A 24,456-nucleotide genomic window follows, 5' to 3' on the forward strand; every position below is an offset into this window, starting at 1 on the left:
AATTCACTAATTAGTTTAAGGTGCTCACAAGCTAACAATTTTCCCTATAAACCTTCTTGCATTTTCTCACACATGAGCTTTTGGGGAACACCTCACATGGAAACCATAACATAAGACTTGTTGGTTGTTAAGTTATATTCAAATTGGGGGAAAATCAAAAGGAAACAAAAATCAAAAGAAAATCAAAAGAAAAATCAAAATGGTCATATAGAGTGGGGCCAGGGACTAATTCAAATTGTGTGGCTTCTCATTAAGTATGTAATTTTTTATTATTGTTCATTAATCAAGACAACATATAAAATGCCTACTAGATTTAATATTATGGGACAAATTTTAACAAGCAGACAATAAGCAGAGAAGAAAAGTCATGTAATAAATGGCCTTATCACCACAAAAAGTATATATAAATATAAAAATGAGATTTAAAGGGTAAATATTACTTAAAGCCATAACTATTAATTTCTGATTTAAAAAAATGTCCAATGAATACATAATCCAAGAAATGAAATTCTTAATAAATATTTTTGAAATGTTTTTATTTCTTTTAAACAGATTACCATTATTTAAGTGGAATGTAAGTTCTATGTTTTTAAATATTTTAAATACATAATAAGAATAATAGTACTTAAATTTAGTATCATTGCATTTTAAAATCCTAGAAGTTGTTTGAAATTCTTTGCTCTATTTAGAAAGTGCACAGATCTAACTTTCTTAAAAATACCTTTCTTTTTTATTTTGTGATCACTAATTTGTCCAATTAGCTTTACCAAGTAACTTAACATCCATATAAATTCCATTAGTAAAGTAAGTACAGTCACTTATTGTACTTAGCTAACTTGGGTGAATTAAAAAAAAAGTTCTAGAATTAAATTTAAATGCACAATTCAAAAGATTTTGTCTTTTATTTTTCCTAGTATGTCAAATCCTCCATTATCAGGAGGTACATTTTAAAATGTCCATTTATTGGCAGAGGCTAATGACTATAAAACATGTTCATGTTTTTCAGAGATACACCTTTCATAAACCCATAGACCATGACATCCATTTATTTTGTACTTAAATTAGAACTGATTATTCCCTAATATTTATAGCATCAAGCAAGTTATATTTGCCAAACTTTAATGTAATATGACCCCAATTACATTTTAAAAAGTAAAATTGTGCACATTCTTTATAGTTCTTTCCATGGTAGCAATAAAATGAGATACTTAGGATTATATGAAACACTGCATTCCAGTGAGAAAAGAATTTAACTTTACACAGTGTTTGGGATTGTGTGTGTGTGTATGTCCGTGTCCATATATGCAGACATACAGTACTAGTGGAGTCTAACAATACGTAATCTATTTTAAAACATTGTTTACATTTTTTAAAACATTCCATAACTCCAAACAGAAAATTTACTTCAAATGTGTTCCCTTCTCCTATGTATGGTACTGTTTAACAGTTAAAAAGGATTTCAGTCTTTAAATCAGAATGTTGCAAAGGACAAGATGACAGGGAGAAGACATTACTTCTGTGTGTACTTGAGATGGGAAGATACCTCTTCGTTCTGAATTTTTTTCCCAAATTCTCAAACCTGTTTCAACTATGTTCTAGATTTTTCCACTCAAGGATGGAGAACATTAGAAGAGTATAAAAGGCAGGACTGCAGGTGTTGAAAATCAGTACTCTCCTGTAGTAAAGGCACATGCACCTGGTTCTGTGCTAGCCTCATTTGGTGTGGCAAATACTCCTTGGCCTGCCATTCCCTCTGCTCTCTCTCACCTATGAGTAGTCAGTGCCACTGGTCTGTTCATTTCTCAGCCATGGCAGTTAATTAAGGAGATACTGGATGAAGGGCGATGAGGGTGAAGAAAAGACAAACATACATACATAGAGTTTGGCCAGGTGGGTAGCCAAACTGATGGAGTTTGACTGACCACAAGGTACCTCAGAATGTTTATTGTATAGATTTTGTTATCAAAAGGTTATTTGTGGGAAAGTTTTAGCAAAGCGGACAATCTGAAGGATGCAGGATTGGTAAGACATTAGGGTCATCTTGTTATGCTCAGAATCCTCTATCCCTGGGAGTTGGTGCCTGAACTCAAGGAACCAACTAATAACTCTGACCCTTTGCACAGAATTTCCTCAGGTCAGCATCACCATAGCAAGAGGGCCATCTTGATCTGCATTTTTTTGCACAGGTAATTCCCTGTGCAAACACAGCCATGAGAGTCAGAAAGACCATGATTCAAATCACCACTCTCCACAAAGGAGGAGTCAGCCATTGTTGTTCATCTGAATATTAGGTAAGTGGATTTGTGTTGCTTTAGACTTAAATTGGAAGGTAAGAAACCCCACTTAAGAATAACTTCCAAGCCAGTGTAATGACACACACTTATAATTCCAGCAACCTGGGAAGCTGAGGCAAGAGGATTCACAAGTTTGATGCCAGCTTCAGGAATTTAGCAAGGCCCTCAAAAACTTAATGTGACTGTGTTTCAAAATAAAAATAAATAAATAAATAGTGTTGTAGCTCAGAGGTGAGACCACCCTAGATTCAATCACCTGTACCAAAATAAATAAATAAATAATAAAAGTACAAGTTACATTAGTTGTAATTCTGCAACTGCCCTCTTGCCAAGGAGCTTATTATTAGTACACAAACTACTTTTACAGTGATTGTAAATGGGAGTTTTGCCTGCCAGTTACCTATTGATCAATGTGTGCATGAGACTTCGGGGGCAAGTATCACATGAGAAAAAAACGCTGAGTAAAGAAACTTGAGATCCAAGCAATAATAAAATAAATGAAAGACTGTTTGGAATGAATGTGAAATTTGTAACTAGTATATAAATAATTTAACATAATAAAAGAAAAATAATCATTAAAATTTATGAACTAACAAATATAAAAAGAGCAAATCATATCAAATATTTTCTACGTTTGCACTGGACTCGAACACGTTCATATTTTCGATCAGAAGCTGAGAGCAACTGTAAAAATAGGGTAATCTCAGACTAGGACAATAAATACAAGACTGAAAAATGTTTTAAGGGGAAAGTGGGGGTTTGTTTCCCTTAGTTTTACAGGTACCATTTAGGTCCCCTGGATTCCAGTATCATGTCAAGAGACCTTCTAACTAAGCTGGCAGTTCTTTTGGGGAATGGGATAGGGCATATATAAAAATAATAAGGATTTAAAGTATCAAAACTCTGAAAATAGGGGCTGGGGCTGTAGCTCAGTATCAGAGTTCTTGCCTATCATATGTGAGGCACTGGGTTCAGTCCTTAGCACCACATAAAAATAAATAAAGGCATGCTGTCCATCTTCAACTACAAAAAAATTTTAAAATTAAAAAACTCTGAAAATATCTTCAATTCAGTAAAATCTAGTTATAAGTCAGATTCTGACAGGCTAAGTAAATAATGTACTATGATAAAATACTTTAAACATTTGTGATTTATGCTACACTGGAGAAACGAAATAATAATTTTATGACAGAGCAATAAATATCCATATTCCAGGAATTAGGTAATGATTAAAGGAAAAAAATATCAATCCAATTTTATAATACAACTATTTAGTTCCATAATTTAGAAATAATGCCTATACTAAGGTGTTGTAATAAGAATGAACCTAATATTTATACCCAGGTGGACCAGAATAAGCCCAATCAGCCTGCCTGCAAACACATTCAGGCAGAGTGATCAGTAATCCATTAGTTGTATCAGCAGATCCATAATTTTTTTCAGGTAACTATTTAAGTTATATCAGGTTTATCAAAAAATGTATGATTATTTCAGTTGTTTCAGAAAAACTTATCCTTGTTTTTAGGAGAAATGGGAAAGGCCATAAAAGATTGGATTTGAAAAGAGGAATAATATTATAATTTTGAAACAAGATTGATAGTTCTCAGTACTTTTTGACATTCTAAATGTACAAATCTAAATGTCAACAGCTAATCATGGGTAATCTGCTATTAGTTTTTCTGTTTAAAAATACCAAGTTTTGGCAGCAATTTCTACTTCCATGTGCTATTAAAGGCACATTTCTGAAATATAACATAGCCAACCTATCAAAGAGTAATTTAAATAATTTATAAAGACAAATATTAAATAAAGCCAGTAATTTAAAAGTTCTGAAACACTGGTAAAAACAAAATTTCATACAGTTAAGAAATATAAAATTAGGATAAAATAAAAATATAATATGATAGGGGATAGCAAGTAACAATTTGCAGGAACATTTCAAATCTTATTTAATGTAAAGCTCATAGATATTGTTCATCTAAATATAAAATAATCAATAGACTGGACCACATACAATATATTAAAATTTAATTTTGTGATTTTCTACTTTTAAAGGTGGCCCCATCAAATATATTTTTAAAGAGTAAGATAAAGCAATAATCAACAAAAAATACCTCACAATTAAATGTTCTATGTTCAAAGACATTAATTTTTTGTATATTTATCTTTCATCTTTAAATGCAGAATAAGTATTAAGCTTTAAATACAGAAAAATTATTTCAAGGTTATTTAAGACTGAGGTCTCCAGAGGAGTTAGTCATCTTAATTCTCTTATTATTTTCAGATATCCACAACAATAAATCCTCATAAACATAAGACTCATTCTCATTTCCTATGTTTAATGTAAGATTCTTACTTGTTTCTGAAATTTATATTACTTTACTTCATTTTATCTTTGCTATTTTGTTAGTATTTTGAGTTCAGGCATTTCTCTTAAATTTTATAACACTATCCTTGCAGTGGGGGCAGGTCTTATTTTCAGTAATTACACAGAGCCATGTCCAATTTATGGACATGACCAATACATTAAGTGGATATTTATTCTCAATGTCTCCATGTACTAATTCCTAGCTCATTGAGAATAGTACTTTTCATCTGTTTAAATATCAGTTCAAACCCACAGAGCAGAAAAATACATACATGTTAATATATAAACTAAAGTTGTAACTATTCACTGAAATATAAATAGCTGCATTAGCTCAACCTTTAAAGCTGAGAACTTAGGGGCTGTAGTCTCCTGTGTCCAGCACAGTGGAGAAATGTAGTGCCAACACGTTTTATTTTAAAAATTGAATGAATATATAATTATTGTTGAATCAGTCTGGAAATTCTAACAAAGTATAGAAATTATAGAGATTAAGCTGAAGTATTTATAGCCGAGCAACAAAAGGTAAAATGAACAAATAAAAAACTCAAAGGTTGTTTATATACTGCAATGAAGAATTATTTGAGAACCTTATAACTGAAGTATGTTAAAAATTTTATTTGATTTAAGACTTTGTAGCATTTCATAAAAAAGAATTTAGTCTTAATAATGCTACTAAAACTTTGGAATTCTAATATTTTAAAATAAATCCTTAAAATTTAATTCCATAATTCCAGTTAATGGGATTCTTGAAAAATCCAAAAGGCAATGCATCCATAAGTAGATTCCTTGTAATAAACTCATAAAGATTATAAAGGTTATTATATGTGTAATTTTTACTAAAAAATACTAACAAATAATTCTAATATTTTAAAATAAATCCTTAAAATTTAATTCCATAATTCCAGTTAATGGGATTCTTGAAAAATCCAAAAGGCAATGCATCCATAAGTAGATTCCTTGTAATAAACTCATAAAGATTATAAAGGTTATTATATGTGTAATTTTTACTAAAAAATACTAACAAAGTGTTAATTTATTAATAAACTGTGTGAACCACATTTTCTCTAATTTTTAAATTAAAGTCATTATAGTACAAAACTATAAGACCATAAAGTATTATACTACATGTACCTGTTTCATATAGTATTATAAAAATAGTCATAAAATTGAGTATGTTAGATTTTACTTGTGTTGAAGCCAAGTCATGTTAAGCAAAATGCTACACCATCATATATAATTCCCAAGGTTTTCTGGGTTTTAGATAAAAATGAGAAGCTCTAACCAACTGTTCCTTCATTAAAGTAAGCATATAAAATGGTCAACATAAGAGTGAATTTCTCTCAATAAAGTATTCTAGATTCTTAAATCTTTGTTTTTGTTAAGGCATTATACCAATGACTAATAAGTGGATTAATACAAAGATTTTCATTTTATTTAAGAAATTAATACAATTCTCTTATGATACTGTGCAATGGACTATAACAGTTGGCTCAGTTATTTGTCATCACACTTTATAGAAACTACTGAATGTTTTCACATGCATTCACAATATTTTTAAAAATATTTTTTAGCTATTGATAGACTTTTATTTTATTTATTTATATGCAGTGTTGAGAATTGAACCCAGTGCCTCACACATGCCAGGCAAGCGCTCTACCACTTAGCCACAGCCTCAGCCCCAAGACAAATATTATTTAAGTATACTTTAACCCAAGAAAGAGACAGTGAAAGCAAAAAAAAATTAATATTGGATAAAATGGTGTTTTAATAAAGTTTGTTATCAACATACACTTCTATACTTGCAGAGATCAAAGGACCTAGAGCAGACTATTTTATTCAGTATGCATCTCCAGGGAAAATTCTTAACCAACAGGCTCATTTTAAAAATAGTGTCCTGATTTAGCTTTTTTCCTATCTTTATTTTTCTTTTATTTTTGGTATGTTTATTGCTACTTAGCCACTGCATTATATTTAAAAATCTACTTCAATTATGTGAGATATTAATTCTTAAAATAATGTATTTATTGAACTCTATAGTTAAATTTGCCAAACATTTAATTTCAATTACCTTTACCAATATTAAATTATCATATCACTATTTTAAAAAGACTCACTTTAAAAGTAAAAATTAAAGTGCCATTAAGACATAGTTCAACTCAAATGTAGACACAATCATTTTAGTTATTCTAAGATCATTCTTACTTGGAATGCATATTAACACAGTACCTTTTTATTTCCTAGTTCAAAATATTTCTCTTTATGATCTTGCTTAAAGTATAATAAACTAAGTAGGTAAATTTTTATATGCTATTTTTTAAAAAATCATGGGTATTTTTAATATTAAAAGCAAATGATTTTCCTTATTCCAGATGCTATGCCCTACTAAGAATTTGTGTCGCTTTGCAGTATTCATGTACCACAAAACACAATTATCACTGTATAGTATAGTCACCTAACGAACACATAATTACCCCACTGCTATATCATAAGTAAATTAACATAATAAATAAGTTATAAGTATTTACATTAAATGCTTACTTTTTTCAGATCCAGATATCCACAAAATTACCAAAACTGCAAGAGTAAAATAAAATTCTAACTCCTAATATCCATTTTCTAAGGCCATATCATCTCATCTCTCCTATGATCAAAAAATATAACTTCCACACATGAAATTTTTAAAATAAAATAGGAATAAGAATAAAGATTTTCAATTATATCCATTAAGTACAGTTCACCAAACAGGCCAATAGCCAGAGGCCTCTGCAGTACCTGGGAATGCAGATGAATATATCTTTGAGAATATGGGTTGACAACACATACTTTCATCCCAATTCTTGCTCCAAAGTTCAGTTACAACATATGCTCACTGGTATCTGAAATTGGAAACTTTTATCTTCAACATGAATTCAAGTTTTTAATAATTAACCCCCTTTAAATAAACACACCAGAATAGGCCAGTCTAATTTGCCTTCAACAAAATTTCATTTTACTTGTCAGCCTATGAAAAGTCATTACTGCATGAAATATTTATTTTTGGAACATATATTTGTAAAATGCATACTTGTATATTTTCTAGTCATATAATTAAATAAAAATCTACCTATCTATACATACAGTTAAAAAGATTCTTATAAAGCAATTTTAAAATAAAGCAAATACCGCATATTTTTGCTCCCTTTTCTTCCAATCTCATTTACTGTAAAACTCTTCACCTTACAAAAAAATAAGTATTGATTAAAAATTCATAACAATAACAGAACAGACTAAGACACTAGTGAAGACTGTGAGATAATCATCATTGTAGCCTTCAGTAGCTAGCATGTTGCCTAATATTTATTTTCTTTCTTTTTAAATTTTATAGTTACTATGGACACAATATATTTATTTTGCTTATTTATTTTTATGTGGTGCTGAGGATAAACTCAGTGCCTCAAATGTGCAAGGAAAGTGCTCTGCCCCTGAGACACAATCCCAACATTAATATTTATTTTTTTAACTTTGAGAAAAATGCAATAAAATTATAGATTCTTTCAAATAAATGGTACACAAACATTCTACACCATGAGGCTCGGTTATTAGTCCATATCAGTCTGTATTATCACATAGCAAATATATTTTTAAAGATTTTCTACCTAATTAAAAATTTGATTTTCAGGGGGACAAAAAAAAAACATACTGGAAATGCTTCACTGGATCTTATGTTCTAAGAGGGAAAGCTCTCCTTGAGCCTCTACCAAGTACACTAGCCACCATATAGCAGAACTTCAATCAATGTTTTTAAAAATGAATATTTTCACTTACTTTTAACATATTTGTAAGTGAAAACTGAAATCGCATATTCCATAAATAGCCATATGATTGAAAGAGATTATTAAATTTTTCCAGATCATCTGAAACATTAAAATAAATTGTGAAGTTTACTAAATTTTAATAAATCTTTTAAAATATTAAGAAATGTTTAAATGAAGTATCTCCAAATAATGAATTTTGTAATATATACTAACTATATATGAGTATTCAGTGAGGAATTTTATGCTTCTATATATTTAATAGTTATATTCATACGATATTATAAAAGTCAACTTAAAGTAATGAGTGAATAACTTCTCAGGAAAAATTTTAATTGCATGAAATTTCTATTGTTTAGTTTGAAGTCTAAAAGCTTTCCCCCTCATTCCTACAACCAGAAATATTGTGTATTCTTCAATTTCATTCTTTAGGTTTCACAAGCTTTCTGAACATCTATTTGTTTCTTTTCATTTAAAAAAAAATGCAGAGAGAAGATAAATGGAAACTATCTGAAAACACAAATGTTTTATATCTGATATTTGAATTTTTGTTTACAATAACAGCAATTTGATCAAAACAGAGATGAATAAAACTGGTACATTTATAAACCCTCAACTATCATTCTTATTAGAAAAAACTAGATGGATCATTACATTGCCTTGTGAAAATGTCCCTAATTATACCAACATCCACTCTGACAAAAATAACTGTATATGGAAAGCTGCGAAGTCCGAAAAGCATCAACAAATTGTACTTGTTGATCCAAGATGAATGTACATTATGCATAATGGTTGGACATAGCAAATTTGTACTATTAAGGCTATGTTTTAAATGACAATCAGCTTGGGCTGAATAAAGTAGGAAATGGACATTACATCCTTGCTATGTAGTTTTGTTCTACCCCATTCCTCTTATCTGGTCAAATATCAATAATTATATAGTAAACTTCATTTTAAAGGCAGGCAATGGAGCATTTATTTGAGCTCCTTGAAAAGAAAATGGTAAAAATGCTGAATATCCGGATTTATTTCTCTCTAGGGACAAGATCATCTCAGACATGCTAGCTCCAAGATATATCTCAGGCTTAGCTACCTGCTCTTCAGTTTTACTACCACAGCACTAGGACAGGCCACCATCAACAACTCTTTGAACAACTCTGATGGGCTCCTAATTCTGCTCTTGCCAGCTTTCAGTCATGTCTTTGCTTACTTGCTACAATACTCTTAATATTAGTAAAATGGCTCATTTTACTCATTTGGTTAAAAATCTCCCAATCACTTCACCTTTCACTTGGTATAATGTAAAAGGTTTACTCCTTAACCAGTGCTCCTTTTCTACTCTATGGAATCTGGGTTATTGACCATCTTTCAAATCTCACTTCTTGCTTGCCCAGTAAATTCCAGTTACACTGGACTTGATTTTTCAAATACATTAAGCTTCTTTCACTTCAAGGCCATTGCTGTGGCAGTGCCATTCACTTTTAATGCACTTTTTCCTGCTCTGTTTAATTAATTCTTTCTCTTCCCTGAGAATGAGGCTTAAATGTCACCCCCCACGTACATGCAGACCTAACTGTCCTGTTTTACACAGTATGTCTTTCCTGTTATTTTCTATCTCAGCACTTTTGTTGATTCTGCATAGAATTTCTACAATCTTTATTGTTTTATTTACTTAACAAGCTTCATGAGGATATAAAACACACCTGCCTGTCCCATACCTTTTCTCCATGATCTAAATTTTAGATTCTAGGGAACAATATTCAATAAAATAAAAATTAATGTTTTCAATTTTTAAGTGATGAGGTATATAAATATCATGAGTTTAAAAGAACACAAGGTGCATAAGCAATTTAACACCTATAGGAGTATGGTTTGATAACATGGTTGACAATGTACATTGAATAAAGTCAACCTATTTTGATTATATATATATATTGATCTCCACCTTATTTATACTACCAAGAAGTGTTGAGTCAGGGTACAATAAAAAGACTTCTAGCTCTGTTGTGTGAAGCAGAATCTAATCTTTCATGGTAACAACTGAAACAGTGTTAGGAGAATCATATGTGTATATAAGGCAGGAGGAGGATGGAGAAAAGGAAGTGATATTGAGATTGTGTGACAGAGAAATAGCTTGGTATATAAAAAACTGTAATATCTTTTATATTTAAAAAAACTGTAATGTCTTTTATATTTAAAAAAGTTTATACTAGCAGTGATTAGTGAAAACAAAATACTTTCTACTCCATTATTTTTCTAATATTTATTTTGTAATGACAGTAACCCAAAAGTAAAAAAAAAAAGTTAACCATTTACTTCTCTTGTACAATTAAAAACATTTTCTCTTCCTTAAAAATATAAAAGTGCTTGATGTATGTGTAGTTTCTATTATATTCTTTTAAGATATTTCTGGTTTGAAACACAGATCTTTAATGAACACTGTATAATTTTTTGTGCAAGCAAACTATTTTAGATATAATCTCATTTCAAACCCAGAACAACCAACATTTAGATGGTCATTGCTGAATCTGGATAAAAATGATGTTTAATCTTTTAGGATACTAATCATAATGACCATACAATGACATTTTAACTTTAAATGTATAATAAAATTACATTCTTGGTTGCACTGATATTTATATATCAATAAAGAATTTTAAATATTCAAGAGTTTAAAAATATTTTTAGTACTTAAATTTCAAATATTCTTAAAATTTTTCCTTAATTCTACATTTATAAAAATATAAGAATATTCAATCTTACAGTTTTCAACACTGTTTATAGTTAGTCAACTAATTTTAAGCCATGAACTTTGTTAAGCAAATTTTTTTTTGCTTAGATATGTTAACTTTTATTTATACATAATTTAGTTGCTTTTGCAGTCACAATTCATCTAAGTCAATAAATTCAATAAAACTAATTGGTCACATTACCATTGTAGTTATTTTGTTTGTCACTGAATCATCTGGGCGGGAAATGAATTCAAACAATAGCAGTAATAAAATAAGTACTGAATTCATGTACTCAATCCTACTTTGACTTAATGAATTATTTGTGTATGTAACTGACTATTTGTATAAACACTAGCCACACCCTGAGAGGCATATCAACTCATTTAGGCAATAAAATACTCTTTGCAAAGTGAAATAATCTTTGAATAAATGGACCCCTAGTGGCTACTAACCATTGTAATTGATATAGATGGTTAACTTATACATGAAGCAAGACTTTATTTGATATTCACCAGTATAGAAACAAAAGGTTATCATCTAGAGAAGATAAAGTCAGATTTTTAGATAAAATTTTAAAACACTGAATTAATGTTGTGGCTTTAAATATAGGAGAAATCAATGGAATAAGAGGGATTTGAATAGAAAGCATGTTTTCATTTATTCAGATGAAGTAATATACTTTCTCATTGAATCAAGGAGGTCTGGGTAATACAGTCAAACTGCTTTATTTTATCTTAATAGTAGAAAAATTTACAGTTAGTTAAAAGAAAAGATCAGTCCTTCCTAGAGCCAAGTCACTAATTTATTTACTTATCAAGTAAATAATGTAGTAGTTTACATTTGTTAGGCCTTGTCATTATTTGACCCTGCCTATGTATGGAAAACCAGGAATGGGAATGAATTCATTCTTTCCTGTCATGTAGGATTTTTCTATAATTTGCTAGAAAAAATACACAGTTAAAATTTTTACTTTGTGAAAGTCCTTTATCAAGAAGGAAAGATATAAAAGTAGAATTTTACCCTCCATAAAATAACAAGTTTCAAAAGTGTTAATGAAAATTACTAGAGATATGAACAGCATCTTCTCAAAATAAACAAATATTAATTATATTATTGATATTTTTATGTGTATAAGGATATAAACATATTTTATATTAGTCTTTCCATACTGCATATTTACAATAATTATGTATTGTTCTAGGTTTTGATGTACAAAGGCTGATGCTTTGATTTATCTAATGACACTACAAATTAAGAAAATATGCCTAAAAATTTCACAAGTTTAACATTTACAAGGTTGGTATCTATGAACCATTTGTGTTATTTGTGGTCCTTTCAATATCTAAACATTATTTAAAATTATTATCAGGCAAATTTCTAACCACTATAAGTTTAGGCTCTACAGAGCATAAACAACCATTTGTGATAATGAAAAAATCTGAATCATAACTTCTCTATATAATTTTTTTAAGAATTATTCTAAATTTTCCCTAACTTAACCAGTAGATACTATTTTTCCCATGTATATTCTTATGCATAACCCATACTTTTAATATATGAATACAAATTCAAATTAAGAGCTTTTTAGACACTCTTTAATGATCCTATTTATCTGATAAAAAACACTGGGGAATACTAATTTTCCAATATTAAGTTCAGCTAAAAAATGAATTACATGTTTGGTATTTATTTTAGGTGAAACATTGTTAAATGGTATGAAGAAGTCATTAAAATAGCTAAGCATATTAAAACTACTGCAAAAGGTTACCATTACTAGGCTTTTACATTTAATGTAACTATCTTAAAGGTCATACTTTAACATGATACATTTTTGTAAAATGGGTGTGAAAATTCATAACACGTGTTTTATTTATGTTAGTAAACCCAGGGACTAGGGTGGTTGCTGATGTATCATAGGTACTAAATAAAAAAAAAATTGAAAAAACTATTTAGGGAAATTCTTACACAGGAATAATGTTAAAAACTTGTGGTAAACTTAATTCTCAAAGCGTACATCTCTTTAGCCTCCAGAGATACTAACATAAACTATAATGTTTTACTTTCCATTTATTATTATGCATTGTAATGCAAACAACAACAACAACAAAAAGTACATATATAAAGGCAAAAAAAAGAAAAAGAAAGAATAGCATTACCTAAGGTTAGGTAAAAAGAAGTGAAAAGAGGGGAAGGCAGGGGATGTGCGGATAAGAAAGATAGTAGAATGAAACAGACATTATTACTTTATGCATATATGTGACTGTATGTCCAATATGATTCTACAATATGTATACTCAGAAAAATGAAAAATTATATACCATCTATATATGATATATCAAAGTATATAAGTACATACTACTATCATGTATAATTAATTAAAATAAAAATTAATCAAAAAATTGTTCTCTCTCCTAATAAAAATGATCAAGTAAATAATTATATGTTAGTTTTAACAATCTTCTAATTTCACAGAGGTAAAATAAATGCTCCTTTGGTATTTAATACCAATAGTCCTTGAAAACAAATGAGTGATGTGGTGTGAAATTATACTCCATCATAGGAGAGTATGGCACTATGATGTCACTTATTATGTCACATATCTTCAACGTCATGAAAGTTATTAGGGTTTCCAAGTTCACATATGAATTTGTGATTATATTCTGTCAGATAAATACTAATAATTAGGAAAACATGGCAAAGCACTAACTATGTAAATGAGAAATGAGTATTGATTCCAAGTGATTATTTTATTTCTAAATAAAGTATATTGTTCATATATGTTTATGACAAAAGTAAGGCTTCGTTGTTTTACTTGCCTTCTGTCTTAATCTTCTTCCCTTTACACAAAAGTACATACTCTCGATTCATCTGACCTCCATTTTTATATCTGCAAGTTATTTCCAGACCCTTATACACACGTACACACACATATGTCTCATCTGTTAAATTGCAGTTACAATTGTCCACAGTTGTTTTACAGTTGAAGTCTTTAGGAGAGGTGACATATTGGTGGTCATCACAGTGCCAGTGAGAGCATCCAGCCAGGTACATGATGGAAAACTTTTATGGTTGTTGGATACCTAGTCTAAAGGAATTTACAATATGCATATGATATTATTATAGACCCTTAAATATTCAGAAATCCAAGGAAATGTATTTTATAAAGATTGTTTAAGTAGAAGGAAAGAAAATGCTCATTGATTTACACCGTGTTGCACATACTATTCACCTTTACTTTGTCACTGTACCCACCAAAAGAAATTCCTACCAAATATCTGACAGAAACTTGACGTTATGAATAGGATATTCAAAACTTGGAAATTCACACTTCACGCTTATCTACTCCCTGCTCACAAAAAAAAAAAAAAAAAAAAAAAATAGAAACCCCACCACAGATGGGAAGAAATTTGAACAGGGTTCTGGGGCTAAGGCTAGGTGAGGGCAACACTGAGTGACTGGGGTGGGGGTGGGGGTGGGGGTAAAAGGCTGATAATTAATCACTAGCTACAGCGGGAGCAAGCAAGCAGCCTTTCAAGTAGGCATGTAGGAGAATCCACACATTACCCTGTTTTGAGCGACAACCAAGAGTCAGAAGTCCCCATTAAGTCTGTGCCGAGGAGCCTGACCTCCGGTGGAGACTGCGCAGCCAGGAGCAGTCCCACAGACGCCAGCAAAGGGACCCACATGCTGCTGATGCTCACGCATCTGTTTAAAGAAATCTGGAAGCAGAAGGGCTCACAGCTCTTGGGGCCACCAGCCCTAGGCGGCATAGAAAGGACGCTCCGGTTAAGGAAAATCCTTGACCCCCCTCGTGTGGCAAACCCAGAGAAACTGACCCCAGGACGAAGTTACCTGCAGAAGGCCACCTGCCTTAGTCCTCAAAGCACCTTCCTCCTCCTGTCCCCTCTTGCTCCTCCACCCCATCCCTTACCTTGGTTGTTCGAGACGTGACTGCAGTCGCCCGGCCAAGCTGTCAGCAGTGGCAAGAAGAAACCAAATTGCAAAAGAAATACCTGGACTTCGCAGCCCCCCATGGTTCTCCCTGGCTCTCTTTTTTCCCTTAAAAAGAAGTGGTAGCAGTTCAACCAGGTGTTCAGGATAGGGTGGGGGTCCTGGTCCACGTCTTCTTCCTCCTCCTCCTCCTCCACCTCCACCCGGCCCGCAGGGGGTGTCCCGGGGCGCCCGCCGCGTGAGACCCCGGGAGCAGGGCAGAGGGTCCAGGCTGCCCAGGTGCGAGTGCAGCTGCTTCGGAGGAGGACACTGCCTGCGGTGCTGGGGAGCTCCTGGAGGCTAGTGGTGAGGGGAATTGCATCCACCACCATGTCCTGCTCACGCGAGGACTATTCACTTGGGCCCCTGAGAGCGCGAGCGCAGGAGCGAGCTAGGGCTGTGGTTGGAGGGGAGCGAGGGGCGGAGGAGGGCGCCTCACCGCGGGGATGAAGGGAGGGACCACCAGGTGCTAGGGGCAGTTCGGGTGGCCAGAGCGCCTCTGGGGACTGATGTGGGCACTTGCAGAGACCAAAGTAAAGGAGGCTCCGCAGCTGTGAAGAGGTGCCGGGGCAGGGAGAACTTTCCTCCGGCCAGTGCGAGGGAGGTGGCCCCAAGCAGCCGCGAGTGGTCCGGGCGAGCTGCGGACTGAGCCCTCAGCCCCTTGCTTGAGTGGCCTCAACAGAGTTTCGCAGCACAGACGCTTCCACCTTGGCTGCATCTGCGCCACGCCCGAGTAGTGGCAGCAGTTTCCTGAGCATCTCAGAGGCCGCACACTTAGTCCCCCAAGCACTTAACCACCCTTTCCGCTATAGCAGCGCAGACCGTTTTATGACTACTTGGTTGGCGATATTGCCTTCCCCTTACTTCTCCACATTATCGCCGCTGGAGGGGGTGCGTGTAGTGGGTTAGTGCTACCGGTCCGGGGCAGTGCTTGGCAACACCAGTAGCCGCCCAAACTTGTCCACTAGGGCGATCGACTAAGCTTTGTGGCAGGCTTTTGGTTTGGAATCCTTGGAAAGCGAAAGGAGGGAGGAAGCAGCAGAGGGAGTCACATCTGGCTGTAAACGGGAGAGAGCTTGGCACCAGGGCTTGCGGAGGTCTGCGCTTCGCCGTGTGGTGGTGACTTCGCCTTGGAGGTCACCAGCATCGTCTCAGCCTTTGCACTGGGATTCCGGGTCCTTAAGCTCCCGCGACTTGGCAACATCGGACTGTGAGCTCTGAGCCTTTCAAAGGCCACGTCCGCCGCGGTGCCCAAAGAGCGGCTGGCGTATGGCTTTCCCCTCTGAGCCCCTACTCTCTCCTAGGGTTCGAGTAGCTACTAGCCGAGGCACAGGCTACTTGGTGGGACCTCTGGGGGCCGGAGCTATGCTGCTATTTGTGGGGAGAGATCTTGGCGTCTTGGGTCCCCAAGCTCTCGCCCGGAGGCCGAGGTGGCGCGGAGGGCAGAGCTGGAGCTAGAGCGCTGCTGAGCTTGGCCAAGCCCGGCGCTCCCTAGCCTGGCAGCAGCGACTCGGATACTGCCAGTTCGGCGCTAGAGGGAGTCAGTGGACAACAAAAATTCCTCCACTGCTAGGTGGTGGAAGTGGCTAAACAGGCAAAGAAGAAAGGAAGAATGCTTTCAAGCTAAACTTAAACGCGTTTGTTAAGGACGCGCCATGGAAACCGTAACTCTGGTGTGGGAATTTTTGTAATACTCTATTTTGTTATTATTATTATCGTCAGTTTATTTTTTAAAAGGGGATATTGACTATAACAGTGGAGTGAGGTGGAAAAACTCGCCTCAAAATTCATCAGAATTGTTTTGAAGCAACGTTGATGGCAATGGCGAAAAAAGTGAACTAAAAAGAGAAAGCAGCGATTATTATAAAGGGTAGATGACATTTTTCAACTGGGTAGAGCGTACTGGAGGAAAATGGCACGGTGGCAGAATTCTGGAAAGCACATGATTAAGTAGAAAAGGTCAGCATTTGACGCTTAAAGAATTTTGGAGATAAAAGCACCCTCCCTTTTTATGCATTTCAGCTTTATGATGTTTATCACATATCATAGTTAAAAGAGTTCTCGTTAAACCTTATAGTTGATTGGAGGGAAAAAGAGTAAAGATGCCTTACGTCTAAAATTTTGCTGCATGGAGAGAAATGTGAAATGCAAGTGATTTCCAGAATGTGAGGACGGTTTCTGATTGGTGACTGTACTTCCACGCTCATTATGAATTCATACCCAGCTGCTCTTTTAAGGTGTCCATGCCAAGTTAAATGTATGCAAATCATTTATAAATGGATAACCCTGTGGCTACAATTCACATACTCTACACAATTTGTTTAAATAAGCCATGGTTAAGCTTGACATAATATGTATTACCTGGTCAGATAATTAATAGTCATGTTTTCATACGGGTTTTTTAAAAAAAAAATTACAAGATTTTTCTCAATATTAAAGCTTTAGATAATTTTAGATAATCTTTATTGCACACCTAGAAGATAAGGACCTCTAGGTAAAAACATATCAAAAATGAATTGAGATATAATTATCATTACCTTTGACAATAACAAAAGTCCATGAGTTTAACATGACAATAAATTTCAAAATATGATTGTAAAAATGATTACTATAACAATTTGACCATTTGTGTTACAAACACACACACCAATATGTATATGCATATTCTTTCTAAAATATAAGGCTCTTTTTATGTGCAAGAGGAAGAGTTTATAGTTAACTAGTTTGTATGAGTAAAAAATAATTTATTTTGTAAAGCATCATTTTCTTTAAAATATAGGCACAGTTGTTTCTTTTGTGAGTTAGAAGCAATTGCACTTAACAAAAATGTACTTTCTTTTTGATTTTCTAGCAGTGTTGATATATTTGCTGACATGTGACAGTTTCAAAATTATAAGCCACTCAATGAACCAGATGCAATATGATGTAGATTTGTCTGCACTTGTCTGTTTGAATCATACCCATGTTCAGAAAAGCATTCATGTCTCATTTTTCAGAGCTACATTATTCAGAATTCCCTTATATTCTCTCAGACCATTGTTCTTCATGATATATGTGGTCTGAATTTGGGTAACTAATGATTAATTTTTTAATTCAATAAAAGATATATGATACTAAAAACTAGTCCAAGTTTTCACCTACAGGAGAAACAGTATTCACAATATTTGCTTTATAAACTGATGAAAAGAATAGAGACTTAACATGAAGTTAATTCCTTTGAGAAAAAAAGGATTATAATGTTAATATTCAGCATGTTTAAAAGATTGAGAAAGTCTCAAATATATCATTCTGGTAGAAGAATAAATTAATTCATTTACAGTAGTAATTTACACTCTAAGGTCAAGATAGAAGAGACAAATAAAAAGAGTGTTGATCCTCAAATATTCAAAACATCAATTCTTAAAAGATTAAGTTTGTAATTTAAACACACAAATGTGTCTTTGTGTTAATAGAACATTTAGAGACATGCTACCTTCATGCCTTCAACTTTAAAATACAAATTGAGTAAAAGATCAACATATCTATTTTAGCATCCAACATATAAAGTTAAAAAAAAAATCTCAGTCATGTATATTTAATTTGAGGCTCTTTGCTTTTAGAAACCATTATTTGGGGAAAACACACACATTGTTTCCTTCAGAAATTAGGTTTTGATGTTTAGAAATAGTTAATGTTTCTCCTTCCCCTCCTTCTGCTCTGCTTTCATTTTTGAAAAAAAAAATCTCAAACAGTGCTGGGTGTTTTATTTTATTGTTATCACATTAAATTCAAAAAACTTACAGAAAAAAATGTAGCATAAAGTAACCCAAAACATACTACAGTTGCTACTGCAATAACTGTATTCAAATCTTGTGTGGCACATTATAGTCAAAGAAAAATAAGTGTGTGTATATATACAAAATCATATACATATCACATTTATGTATTACACATGTGTATGTCTGTAATTCATTGAAAACATTGTCTCTACTACTTTTCTACTTCACCATTTACCAAACACGAGTTTCATTTGCATTTATTTGTGCCCAGTACTTTGGGGAATGTACAAAGATTATTTGTATTTGGTTCCTATCTCTCAGTAGTTTATATTACATTGCTGAATACAGACATATGGATTATGGCTATATAAATCACTTTGTGTGGTCTCAAATATCTACTTAAAGGAAGATAATCATACCCTCAACTTCTAAGGCATGGATCCCTACTGTTACTCCTTTTATTTGATTTAAACATACTTTTGTTATAGATTAGTTCATACTTGACAGCTTGTCAATGAACTTTTATCAACATTAAATACAATATTAAGTCTTATGTACAATGGTCAGATAATTCAACTATATTCAACTAGTACTTTTAATGAAATTGATTTAATAGTCAGGACTATCAGAATATTCACAAAAGTAATTTATCTAAATTATGCAGAGAAGTTTTAAAAATAATATATTTACATTAATTTCAATTTTATAAGTAACATGACATTCAGCTTATCTTTCATGCCCCAGAATAATCAGCTATGTCAAAACAACTTTGTTTTAATTGAATAATAATAGATATCATTAAAGAGCATATTCTAAATATCAAATAGATAACAGCTACTGAAAGAAGAAAAACTACTTTTAAAAAAAATCTGTGTAATGAAATGTCTGATTGTTTCCTTCATAATAAATATCACAGAAATAATACTATTAATTTATATTCAGCTATTCAAAATAGAAATGTAATAAAAATATACCAATATATTGTCCTGTATTGTTCATACTTTAAGATACTTTACAACCTACTTCAAGAAAAAGGAAAAGCAAATTTTACACAAATAACACTGGCATATGCCAAATGCTAAAATGTTAAATTTGAATAACAATTATCAACTACAGATTTCAGCTACTTTGATACCAATAATGCAAAACATGTTCTTTTGCTATAATCAAACTGAGATGGATGAAAAGTGAATCTTAATATCTCTCATATACTGGACTTGGTGGTGGGTAATAAAGTTCTTTAATAAAAATGTTTCTTATTATATTTATTTACTTTGCAGTAAGGTACCACGCTTACATTTTTGAGTTTGTGAAATTTTTTTTGTGTAAACATAAAAAAATTAAAAAGACTTTATTTCAACTGAGTTATAATAACACAATAAAATTTTAATATGCCCAAAATACGGATATAATTTTAATCATAGTATTTATTTTCCTATTGCTATTAAAGGGTTTTCATTCAAATACAAATATTTGTCAATATTATCTTATAGTCATTAGATAACTATAAATTTTATAGGACTCACTTATATCAATTATCTGACAATAAGCATACAATTCTTCGTTTTCTTGCCTAACTTTAATACACATATTTAATTTTCCCAAGGACCTTGAAGTGTCTTCAAAGAACAGTGAAGGTTTCTTCTACATCCACAAAAATTATTTCAAAAATAATAAAATATTTCATATTTATGTTTAACTTTTGGTCAAATTTACCATCACTATTATTTTTTCCATAATGGAAATTTAATACTTGCATATTTCAATAGCAAGAGTACCTAATTGCCCTAGTTTTGTTTATCAAAGATCATTAAATACTTTTATTTCTATCATTTGAGTCAATATAACTTTATAAATTGCTACATATGAATAATTTATATTATATACATGTTAGGACTAAGCTGAGTTTTTATGAAAATGGTTCTGGCTATTCAGGGAACTGAAGTCCACTGTGAGTCCCTGTGAGACTTCTGTAGTATTTCACTGTTAAATTTTATTCATGATCCATAGTGTTAGCAGTATACTGAAGTCCATAGTATTTGTAATTAAGTTGTATGGTTTTAGTTGAAAATATGATTTCCAAATCAATGGAAAAAACACTAGACTGACTTCCACTGGTATTAATTTATATCTAATGATGTCTATATTTATTTGATCATGAATTATTTTATATCATGGCTTGAACTATATAAGTAATATGATATATAGTCACAATTATTTTTGAATGTTTTGTCCAATGGGGAAAGTTCCTTGCTCTTTGAGAATATGTATAATTTTCAAACAAAATATTGAAGTTCTGAACTATGTATCTTAAACAAATGCAATATGTTAACACTGCCAAATAGCACTCTTTGCAATGTTAGAGATAATATGTATCTCTGATGTGGAATAGAGTACCCACTAGCTTCATGAATTTTTGAGTGTTTGACTGGATCTAATGTGTCTGAAAACTGAACTTTTGGTACTTAACATCTATAGTAATACAACCACCTCAATGTTCTTAGCAGCTCAATTCACAATAGCTAAACTGTGGAAGCAACCTAGATGCCCATAAATAGATGAATGGATAAAGAAACTGTGGTATAGACAAATGTGGTATAGACAAAATGTGGTATAGACAAAATGGCTCAGTGGTAAAGTGCTCATCTAGCACATGTGAGGCACTAAGTTCAATTCTCAGTACCACATAAAAATAAATAAAATAAAGGTATTGTGTCCAATAATAATTAAAAAAATGATTCTATGTAGAATGGGGACAGAAATGAAGAAGTAGATGAATTTACAATGCATTTTGAAGGTAGTTAAGATAAGACTTTCTAATGATTTGAATTATGGTTCATGCTAATTTGTTAGTGGCTAATAATGACTCACCTATCTAATTGTATATGTAACAATTTACATTTTTGAGAAGCCTACTGAAACCATTAGTTAAGTATGCTGATGAAGATTTTGAAGCAATATCACTATGGAAGTCATTTGGTCTATTTTCAAATCAGAACTCTAGAAATCAGCCTTAATTTTTTTCCATAAGATCAACTCAGACCATTCAGCACCTTAAATTTAAAAAGCATCAATTTATTCTTACTTATTCTGAAATCGAAGCATAATAAATTTGGCAAGTCATGATATAGTTTAGAATGTAACTTTTACTTTTATAAAGTTAGATAAAATAATGCTGAACCTTATGCAAATTAGTCATGTTATGAGAGTCATAAAAACATATTTACCATTTATTATTGTATTTATTTAGATCCAGCATCAACTCCCTTACTGAGAGAATGATTATTTCCAAAGTCATATATGAGTTTGTCGTGTGTTAAACAACTAGGCAAGAACTAAGACATCCATGTTTGGTCTACGTAAGGCAGTACCAAAAACGAGATACTGAAATCCTCATTGAAAATTTGCCCCAGCCACTCAGCCAGAGAGAACAATTGGATTACATTGAAATGCTGACCTTCTATGCAGGAATGTGAAGATTTTCTCACAAATATCCTATGTGTGGCTGAGAGGCTTTTAAAAAGTAAAAACTCTAGAATGAAGTACTTAGAAGTGTTGTTCTCTCCTGTCATTATGAGAATAATGTGTTTACACCAAAAATCTGAAGGATGTTTGAGTAGGTTCACATTTTTTTAATATATTTGTATTTGTAGATGGACACAATATGTTTATTTTATTTATTTATTTTTATGTGGTGCTGAGAATCGAACCCAGTGCCTCATGCATCATCCCAGGCAAGTAAGTACTCTACCACTGAGCCATAACCCCAGCCCCCTAGGTTCACATTTTTTTTTGTTGAAAATTTGGAACATATTTCTGTCTTTCAGTTATTTCTTTAAATTTTAAAAGATAATGACAATACCAAAGATTATGTAATAAGTCGAAAAGAAAAATAACTATTGTACTAGTCTAACATGATTACTGTTTTTGTTTTAGTGGAGTACACTTCAGACATCTGAACTACCCCCATCCCAAAAAATATGCATTCTGATGTGGTTGAAACTATATTATGCATTTAAACTTACATGGCATTTCAACTTCTCTACAAAGTCCTTAACTTTTCGATTTACTTGTATATAGATTTTCTATGATGTGAATTAAGTAAAAGGATATAAAAATCATAAAGAAACGTATTGCTACCTGAGCACAATGATGGAAAATAACATAAGTCAAATATGCTTTTGATAGATCTCGAGATTTCAGAAAACTGTTCAATATAATCAACATATGTAAATTAGCATCAATACAGAATTTTGAAATGTTACTTTTTTTAAGTTTATATTATCTGATGGGGAAAAAAGTGAATACTTTTTTTTAAAAGAGTTTCATTGTACAGCTCTGAGGAAATGAAGGATGATTCCCTGAATTGTAAATGCTAGGCAAAAATGCAAAGTAATTTAGGCTAATTTATTTCTTTTACCCCATTTAAAATATTTCCTTTGTACAGCATACCTCTTTTCGGATATAATTAATGGAATAATTAAATTGTGTTTGTTTTTCCTTTTAAAAAGTTAGGTTAATTTTATGATGAAATGAAAGCAATAGGAGCCATACCATTTTAGACAACAGTATTTCATCAATGGCATACAACAGAATGATAGCAGTGGCAATGATATACACTTGAAAATATGAGACTTGGAGAATAAACTTCCAAAGGTATTAAATACCTCAGCATTTCCTCATAATATTTATATTGAATTTCACTTTTGGCTAACAACAAATGTTTTCTGTATAATTATAGCTATCATTACTTATTCTTGTGGGTTTGAAAATTGTGTATAATGTAGCAGCATAAAACAATCATTTTATTATACTGTTGGACTCAGTAGGGTAAGAATTCATACCAAGTGCAACAAGGAACAGGTACTGTCTCTTTTTCAATGACCAAAGCCTCAGCTCACAAAACTCAAAGGCTGTGGATGATTCCAGGTTTTTCTGGCACATGTCTGGTAGCTGAGGCTGGCTGGACTTCAGTGGAATTGTCAATCAAATTTCAACCCTTGGCCAGGTTTCCTGAGGGAACATAGGCCCTATATCTCAATGAGAAGAAGAATAGTATACATTAAGAAGACCAAGTGAGGTGGAAGTTCCTTTTGTGTCCATCTGGAAAATATAACCTATCATGCCTGAATAAGATATATAGTCTATGAATATAAGATAGGGATATGGGCAGTAGAAGAAGTCTGAACCTCAATTTGTTGGGCAAGGAATGAGTGAGACATATTAAAGAGAATATTTCATCAGGTCATCTTGAGTTCAGTCTCACAGAGCAGAGGAACCACAGCAGTGAAAAATGGGAAAGTGCACACCAGTTTGTAAGGTATCTAAATTTAATTACAATGGTCCATTTTGAATAAAGAGGCATTTTCACAGTTCGAGGGAACTAACTATATGAGAAACATTGCCAGAGATGAAAATCTCAAAAATTTATAATAGCAGCTTATGAGAAAAAAAATGTTGTTATTAATTTTCTGCCAGAACCAGAATTAGAGAAACTACCAGTGCAGTTAAAAGTATTCCTCT

At 32.5% G+C, this 24,456-nt stretch overlaps 1 pseudogene; it reads right to left on the reverse strand.

Annotated features, from left to right (window-relative positions):
- LOC143385986 (ephrin type-A receptor 6-like) overlaps window positions 1-15,497 on the reverse strand; it is a 140,384-nt pseudogene extending 124,887 nt beyond the window's left edge.
- Window positions 15,498-24,456: the final 8,959 nt, after the last annotated feature.

Source organism: Callospermophilus lateralis (assembly GCF_048772815.1).
Source record: "Callospermophilus lateralis isolate mCalLat2 chromosome 11 unlocalized genomic scaffold, mCalLat2.hap1 SUPER_11_unloc_3, whole genome shotgun sequence".
Classification (NCBI taxonomy): Eukaryota; Metazoa; Chordata; class Mammalia; order Rodentia; family Sciuridae; genus Callospermophilus; species Callospermophilus lateralis.